Source organism: Phyllostomus hastatus, unplaced genomic scaffold (genome assembly GCF_019186645.2).
Source record: "Phyllostomus hastatus isolate PE091 unplaced genomic scaffold, TTU_PhHast_1.1 phas_contig_86, whole genome shotgun sequence".
Lineage (NCBI taxonomy): Eukaryota > Metazoa > Chordata > Mammalia > Chiroptera > Phyllostomidae > Phyllostomus > Phyllostomus hastatus.
This window is the reverse complement of record NW_025333977.1, coordinates 41,956,761-41,965,063: the sequence shown is the minus strand read 5'-3', so window position 1 is coordinate 41,965,063 and position 8,303 is coordinate 41,956,761. Positions and strand designations below refer to the sequence as shown.

The following is an 8,303-nucleotide window of genomic DNA, read 5'->3' as shown; positions in this document are numbered from 1 at the left end:
CTCTTTAGCCCCAAAAGAGAAAGGACACTTGCTTCCCCAACCCAAATAGCCAATGGAGCGATGGCAGTTGCTCAGGTCCCTGAATCTGAAGCAGTGGAGTGGGCGCCCTGTAGCATCCTCTGTGGAAATGCAGCTGATCCCAGAGAAGCCAGCAGGAGCCCAGGGGGAGAAAGGCAGGGCACCCTGGGACAGCTTCATCTCGAGAGAGACGGGCCATCCCTGGGAAAGCCTCATGGTTCTGACATGTCCAGTGAACTCTTGCTGGCCCTCACTCAAGTATTTTTAGGTAACTAAGAATCTTTTTTTTTTAGTTTTCACATACGTTTTTATTGTACCAATGGAGAGTCACATTCTGCTTAGAATTCCAAGACACATTTTTTAAAAGATACAATTTTAAAAAAAGGAGACACAGAGAAAGACCACCAAGAGGCTCACAGGGAAGCTACACTTTCTTCTTAAAGCAATATCAAAAATTATGGGCAGATATACATTTACATACAATCAAAAATGTTAGAATAATGGAAAGAGTGAGAGTCATATAGATTCCTGAGTGATGGTTTAAAGTCGCTCTTCTAAGTTTGCCTGCAATATTCTTTTTGTTTTAAATGTTCCAAGGAGATTTCACCTTTAAGTCAGTCATTCACAGCCAGATGCCAGTTATTTCCGATTGTCTCTTCCCACGCGGACAGCTAGGCTAGGCCTCTGAGTACTGGGCACATGATCAAGACCCAGAGCATCCGCTCCTTTTCCACAAACCAACCTAACCTCGGGGCTGTCTGCCGAGCCCCAGAATAAAAACCCGCAAGAAGTTCATCTTCATGTATTCTCCTTGTGTTCTTTTTGTCCCAGTCCTGGGATTACCCAGATGGCACAGCTGTGACAATGGCAAAGAGGAAGTCATGTTTCCAAGACAGTGTTTTGCTTGTCTTCCTTTCGGCTTGGGGGAGGGAGTCCACCTCCTGGGACCCGCCATGACTCCAGCGACCCAATGGGTCTTGGCAACCATCGTGGAGGCAATAAAACGCTGCCCACAGAGGAGAGAAGAAATACTCTTTTTGGGTTTCAGAGTGGCTGCTTCTTTTTACCTTGGTCTTGCTCCAAAACCCTAGGAGGGTTCCTAAATCCTGCTCCTTTCTGTCTGTCACTCTGGATCGGTATCCCAGGAAAACAGGCCTAAACTGGGATGGGGAGGAGGATGCCTGTCCTCTCCCAAAGAGAGGCCCTGGTCATCTGTATAGGAGAGCCTGAAATTCTTGCTCACTGATGGGTGCTGCTGGTTGTCCTGGAGGCTCCTCTTCCCGGGGATCCCGTTTAGAAATGCTCACGTGTGGTCCTGAGGCTGTGTAGTTGAGAGTTCATTTACAAGCCTGGTCGCATCTGCAGAGAGGACCCCAGACATACCCTTCCCCAGGTCGCTGCTCTGGCCAGGACCACCCATGGCCCTCGTCTGCATACCACACAGGGGAGCCTTATAGTCGAAGCACTGCCCTGTGGTGGGCTCGGTGGGCCTGGTGGGCTTTGGCGCTGGTTTCAGTATGGGGCTAGAGAAGTCTCTCCTGATGACAGGTGATTCCTAAGTGTCCAAGGAGGGCAAAAGTCCTCTCCTCCCTGCACAGCCTGGGTGTCCTGGATCACTGTGTCCTGAGGTGCCTGGACCACACAGCCCTAGGGAAAACCCTGGGGACAATGAAAGTGGAGGAGAGATGAGGAGCTGCAGCTGCAGCTGTAGCAAATGATTGACTGCTGTCGAGAGGCTTCCAGGCAGGAAAATGATGAGAGCTGCTGAGGATGGCCGATGGGATGCTTTGGTTGAGCTGAGGAGACAGGTGAGGCCTGGTGTCAGGGCCTTCTGCCAAGGGGCAAAAGGGGCATCCAGGCATCCAGGGGTTCGCTTCGGCTCTAGGCAGGGTGCCCAGTTCCTAGGTTCTGAACGGGATCTGAATTTGCATTCCGTGACCCCTGTTTGTCTAGCTAGTTTTTCCTGGTAGTAATTAATGCCAGGGAATCTGTTATTTTTCAAAAGCTTGACTGTGCGTGCTGTGTTGTGATGGAGACGTGGATATCTGCTTCCTCCTAGGTTCCTCTGGGACGCGTTCCTGAGCCCAAGCTGGAGGCTCTTCCTGTTGACGGAGTTGCCTTCTCCGCCGACTCCACAGACCACAGTGGGCTCATGCCTTGTTCGCTGTTTTTGAAGCCAAATCTGGACTCCAGGTTCTGGTACACCAATTTCTTGAGCCAGTCATTCTCTGTTCAAATAACAGAGTAGGGGTCCTCTTGAAACAGTGTTTGCAAAGCCTCCTTGTGACTGGGCTTCCAAACAATTCTCCTCCTTTGAGATCCTTGCTCAATGTGCTGTTTTTAGCCACATTGGAAAAGTCACCTGGATACCCCAGAGTCTAGGTGCCAGGTGGGCAGCACCTGCCAGGGCCATGAGCACCGGGAGGAGGCTGGCTGACCAGAGGAGCATCTGCGAGGGGGAACAACAACAAAAACAACAACAACAACAACACAACCAGCCAGTGGAATCCAGGAATATCCTGCAGAAGCTGGAAGCTCCTTTTGCCCCTGTGGGGTAGATGTGTGGAACACAACAGTGGGGAGACCGCTGTCAGGGACAAGCGTAGTCAAGTACTGAACCCTAAGAGCAAAATTTCTGGAACTTGTCGGGGTTCACACTGGGGGATGGGCCCTGAGTGCGGCAAGGCCCCGCAATGTGGGGAAGGGATCCCACAGGGAGGGACCAGTACCCTTTCCAAGGGTGGCAGGCGGTCGGTGCCAAATGTGGCAGGGGGCGGGGGTGAGAGCAGGAGGTGTCCTTCCATTTAGCACTGGGCTGGCAGCTTCACTGCAGCCACCTGAGCTGGGGCTGCTGCGGGGGCCCCATTCACTGGGTTGTCACGCTGCTGCCTCCACCTGCCAGCCTCTGGGTCTCAGCCCCGGCCCCTGGCCCCACAGCTCATGGTGCTGACACCTTGGTACCTAAGAATCTCTGTGGGGTTGCCTGAAGAAAAGCCTCCTCTAGGGCCTGAAGCAGTTCTATAGGGACAGACAACACGTTTGGCTTGTCTAGAAATGCATACATAAGGATCCTAGAAGTTCGCTCAGACTCTGCAGATCTGAAAACAAACGAGGGAAATTGTGCCTCCCAGGCCGACCAGCCCCAGGACACTCAGCCTCCCGTTAACACTAATATGGCCAAGACAATGATCCTTGGATACTTCTAAATTAATCTTCTTGTGAATAAAATTAGAAAAATCCAGCTATAAAATTAGGCAGCATAAATGGAAAGCATATTTAATTGGTCTCTTGAAGCTTCGAAAAGAAGATTTAGATAACTGGATCAACCTACAGTGTCTTTGGGCATCAACCCACCGTTCCTCGAAATGTTAAAAATGAATGTCCTTATTTTAAAAGGGAAGGCTGTTTGGAACTGAACTTGTCAAGGGCAGATATAAACGGTAAATGCCTCCAAAACCAAATTTAGATCTGACTGTTCTCTGTGTCTGTCTCTATATGTATATTGTGCAATAAATGCGAGAGCCTTTCTTTCTCGGGCAGTATTATTAAAGTCAATTTAGGAGCATTTGAGATCTTGCTTCCTGGAAACTGTTGTCAGTTTGACTCAAATAAACTCTTATAAAAATTCTATAAATAAATAAGTGTAAAGGCAAGTGCTTTTAAAGATTGGATATTCTAAAATTTTCAAAAATATAGAAAGTAGCTCTAATGTCTTTCAAGTTCATATGATCTAAGATTAATCCTTAGTAAATAAAACCTTGTTTAAGTTTGTTGGTTTAAGTTGAAAAGACATGTCTTTTTTAAAAAAGATTTTATTTATTTATTTTTAGAGAGGGAAGGGAGGGAGAAAGAGAGAGAGAGAGAAACATCAATGTGTGGTTGCTGGGGGCCATGGCCTGCAACCCAGTCATGTGCCCTGACTGGGAATTGAACCTGCCATGCTTTAGTTCGCACGCAGCCCATGCTCAATCCACTGAGCTACACCAGCCAGGGCTAAGACATGTCTTTTGAGTTATTGGTATTAAATATAATATTTATATTTTATCAGAGTTTTACAAAAATAAGTTCATGTTAACTATTGACTTTGATGCCTGTGAAATATGTTTTTAGGGGTTATAAAATGTGTTCATAAATTTTCTAAGCTAAAAAATGCTAATTTCTTGCTTCTTAAGTTTTATTACAAATCGCGGTTTTAAAGGTTAAAATCTCATATAAGTAGGGATAACTTTGTGGTGACTTAGAAGGACCCCTGGAACTCCTCCAGGGATATACATTTTATGTTAAATTGCATGGGAAACACTGCAAAATTAGTAATGAAGAACTTGTGGAATATATCGTATGGGTGAACGACGATTATAAATTAAACAAATAACTGAGGCTCCGGGCAACCCAAGACTACTGCTCAGCTTTTCCCTGCTCCCTGGCTCTGCAGTTTTGGGGTTTTGCATTCATTCATGCATCACAGTGCATTTGAACTGGACTTAAATCAGATGAAAGAACTTATGAGCTGACATTATTGAAAGGAGACATCTTACACTATTGCCAAGGTTTAATAAAATCACTTCTAGAAAACGCCAAGTAGGTAACCAATTCCTTTCTCGGAAGCTCCCAGGAGACGAAGACTTTAAAGACCACTGACTGCCACCTGGAGATTTTGTTTATTGGAATGAACTTCAAATAAAAGACACTCTCCATCCTCATTGAAAGGGAACTGACCAGGCACCTAACCACTAATGGACATCCACCCCTGTCTCTGACACTTGCGTCCACCTACAAGGGACACCAAAGACTCCTCTAGGATGAGAAGCCACTGACATCAGGGATAGACAGCTATGCGAAGACACAGACAAGGTCTGGACACCAACAAATTAATGTTGAACTCAGAATCCATTTTGACTGTTTTTGACTGTCTGCTAATAATATTAGTCATGACAATAGTTATACTTGTTCTTTAGGTTTCTCTACATAGTCCAAATCTTTAAGAAGATATGTAACTGTTAACCCTCCTTTCATGGCTTCTGTGAATGTCATACTAAATGCAAAACACAGAAAAGTGACATAGAAGGCAAAATTCGGATCACAAGAGTCCACGGGGTAGAGATGGCCCAGAGGGTTTTATTTGTGATGAAGGTCATAAAACCTGACTGCCTTCCATCTACCTGTCCTTCCCTTTTGGGGAAAATTAGACCTCAGCTCCCATCTCATGGTTATGGTGCTTACACATCCCCAAAGGTCCATCATTTTCAACAGGACAATGTCGGCACTGAGACTTCCTAGGAATGAGCCTTCCTAGCACTGTGAGACCACATTATCTGACCAAAAGGTTGCTCATCGGTACAACCTTTGCATTGATTTATCATAAAAAGGTAATATTGTGGATGAAAAAGGGGTGCTGTAATATATCATAAATTCCCAACTGGGCAGATCATGGTGGGCAGTCATGCCCCAGGCCTGCAACTAGTGAAGGTTTTTAAGCAGGCTTTGGCCATTGTTTCTGTGCATCTAGGGTACACACCTTTGAAATAAGTGTAACCAACCTTAACAGAGCACATAATTTCCAATGCTTAAAGAAACTGCAAAACTGTCATTCTCCAGAGCGTAGAGATCTTGCTTCCAGGCAGTTTCCTTCAGGTTTGGCTCAGATAAGCACTTATGAAAATTCTCTACAGGTTGGGTTCTCAGAGCTCCTTCAAGTCATGCAACTTCCCTCAAGTCGGATTTTCAGATTTTTCTCACGGCATGGCCCCCAAATGCCAGTCTTTGCTCCCATCCCAAACGAAGAACCCGAGACAGCCTCCTGCCCTCAAGCCAGGACTTACCAAAGGGAGAAAAAAATACAAGAAGCAATTGAACATAATGAGGAAGTATGCAATGAAATAGACAGACTTAATGAACAAGCCAGTGTGGAGATTTTGAAAGCAGAACAGAAATACGACAAACTCTGCCAACCATTTTTTCAGATGAGGCCAGAACTGATCACTAAAATCTTGTATTTGGGGTAACGACATTTGACAACCACCCACAGGTGTCTGCACTGCTTGCAGAAGAGGATGAAGAGGTGCTACATTATATGATAGGATTTGAAGTGACAGAATTTGAAGATAGTAAATCAGGTTACAGAATAGACTTTTATTTTGATGAAAATTCTTATTTTTAAAAAAAGTTTTCCCCAAAGAACTTAATCTGAATGAGTGGTGATCTGTCTTCAGCATCCACTGAAATCAAATGAAAATCTGGAAAGGTTTTGATGAAATGTTTGTGTCAAACACAGACTAAAGCATGAGGAACCAGAGAGCTCCTTTACCTGCTTTACTGGCCACTCTGATGCAGGTGCAGATGAGTTAGAAGTCATCAACGATGATATTTGGCCAAACCCATTACAGTGCTACTTGGTTCCTGACATGGATGATGAAGATGGGGAAGGAAAAGATGGTCATGAAGAGAAAGAAGGAGGAAGAGGTGGAGAAGGAGGAGAAGGAGGAAAAAGGTTTGAAGATATTGATGAAAAGGGGGATAAGGATGAAGGTGGAGAAGGTGATGATGATGATGATGATGATGATGATGAGGGGGAGGAGGGAGAGGAAGATGAAGAAGATAACTAATCAAAAATTGATAGATTCCAACCTTCTTTTTAAAATTGTCTCCAGTTCCTGGGAGAGAGTTGCAGTCTTTCTCTCTTTTTCTCCCTCTTGTGCCCAGTTGTCCTGCTTTTGAGGTCTCTTTTCCCTCCTTTACACCATGGTTTTCATCTTATTTGGGGGATGTGCCTTGAGCAGAATACAGTGGGGAAAAAAATCTCTACCCCTTTCTGTGCCAAATTCATTTGTATTCTTTCCTATCTCAAAAAACCCATTATAGAATAAACACTACCATGCCCTGTGGGAACAAAGGAAAACCTTCTGCTCCCTTAGCTCTGCTGGAAGGCCAGGGTGCTAGGACCCGGGTAGTGCACAGAATTTTAGCTCTTTTCCTCCTTTGCTATATGTTGGGCTCAGAGATTACACTGTGTCTGTATGTGAATATGGGCAGTTAGCATTTACCAACAGGTGTCTGTCCACTTTCTCTTGTTAAAAAAGAAAACCCCTTTAAAAAGGAGAGGGGAGCAGTTACAGAAGGCCAGCACAGGGTGGGTTTGAGATGTTTGGGTGGTTACATGGGTATTCTGCCAGCACGGCTTCTCCTTTGGCATGTTTAATTGCGATGTTTAATGAACATCCTTAGAATTTAAGATGACACTTTTAAAATAAAATTCTCTCCTATTGTTGACTTGAGCCCTGCCACTCATGGGATCTTATTGGGAGCTGACATTTCTCTATTTGTAATTTCATTCTTGTTTATTTTTAAATTTTCTTTTCACTGAAAAGCAAAGATGAGGCTCAGCTTTAAATGTTAAAAGTATACAAGTTGCTTTGTTCTAATAAAACTAACTGTGTATACGTATATGCAAATTTAGACATTCTTAGACATTCTTACATTGACACGAGAAAATGGAATACCAGAAAGGAGAGAAGCACCTGGATAGGAGAAATATTCACTGTTCTGGGATTTTATTTGGCAACCCTTAATATTTAGTTCTGAATGTTCAGCTCCCTGGCATGACTCTAAGAACCAATTTCTTACAAAAATTATATTTGTCCATGAGTTTCCTAGGAACATTGTTTTGGGGTGACACAAAATTAAATGTGTGAAATGGCTCTTTGCTTACATGACTCTGTTTTCAGGTAGAGGCATGTCACGCAGAGCAGCCTGCCGCGGCCCGGGAGGACATAGGTGAGGGTCCAGGGGCTGCCCCGTGTCTCCTGCTCTCCCCAACGTGCTGCGCTAGACCTTTTCTCATCGCTCATTGTTTCCTGACAATGATCATGTAACAATGCATTTGTTTTTATTTGGGATCCCATTTTTAACTATTCATTATCATAAAATTAAAGTATAGCTCAATATTTGCTAATGCACTGGCACTCTTACTATTGGGGAAAAAAATCTATCTCTCTGGCATTATAAAGACATCCAGTTCCGGAATATTCTGAAAAAAGTCAGAAACGTTCAGTAATAATCCCTCCTTTGGCCAGATTCCCAGAATGCCATTGTGCCTCTTGTAGAAGGCTGGCTTCTCATCTCTTAAACATGAGCGGCCGGGCCCCCCTTGTGTGAAGTGAGAGGTTTCTCTTTTGGCCTGACTCCCTTTCTTCTCTCTGGCCATCTGTCTTCCATCAAAAAGTGCTGCACGAACAATTTTCAAAATAAAGGTGAAGTGAAAGTGGCTGCGTGTTGAGGGTGTCCCCCGG

At 44.6% G+C, this 8,303-nt stretch overlaps 1 pseudogene; it reads left to right on the top strand.

Moving 5' to 3' along the window:
- Nucleotides 1–5,757: 5,757 nt before the first annotated feature.
- Nucleotides 5,758–6,620, top strand: LOC123827471 (annotated as a pseudogene).
- Nucleotides 6,621–8,303: the final 1,683 nt, after the last annotated feature.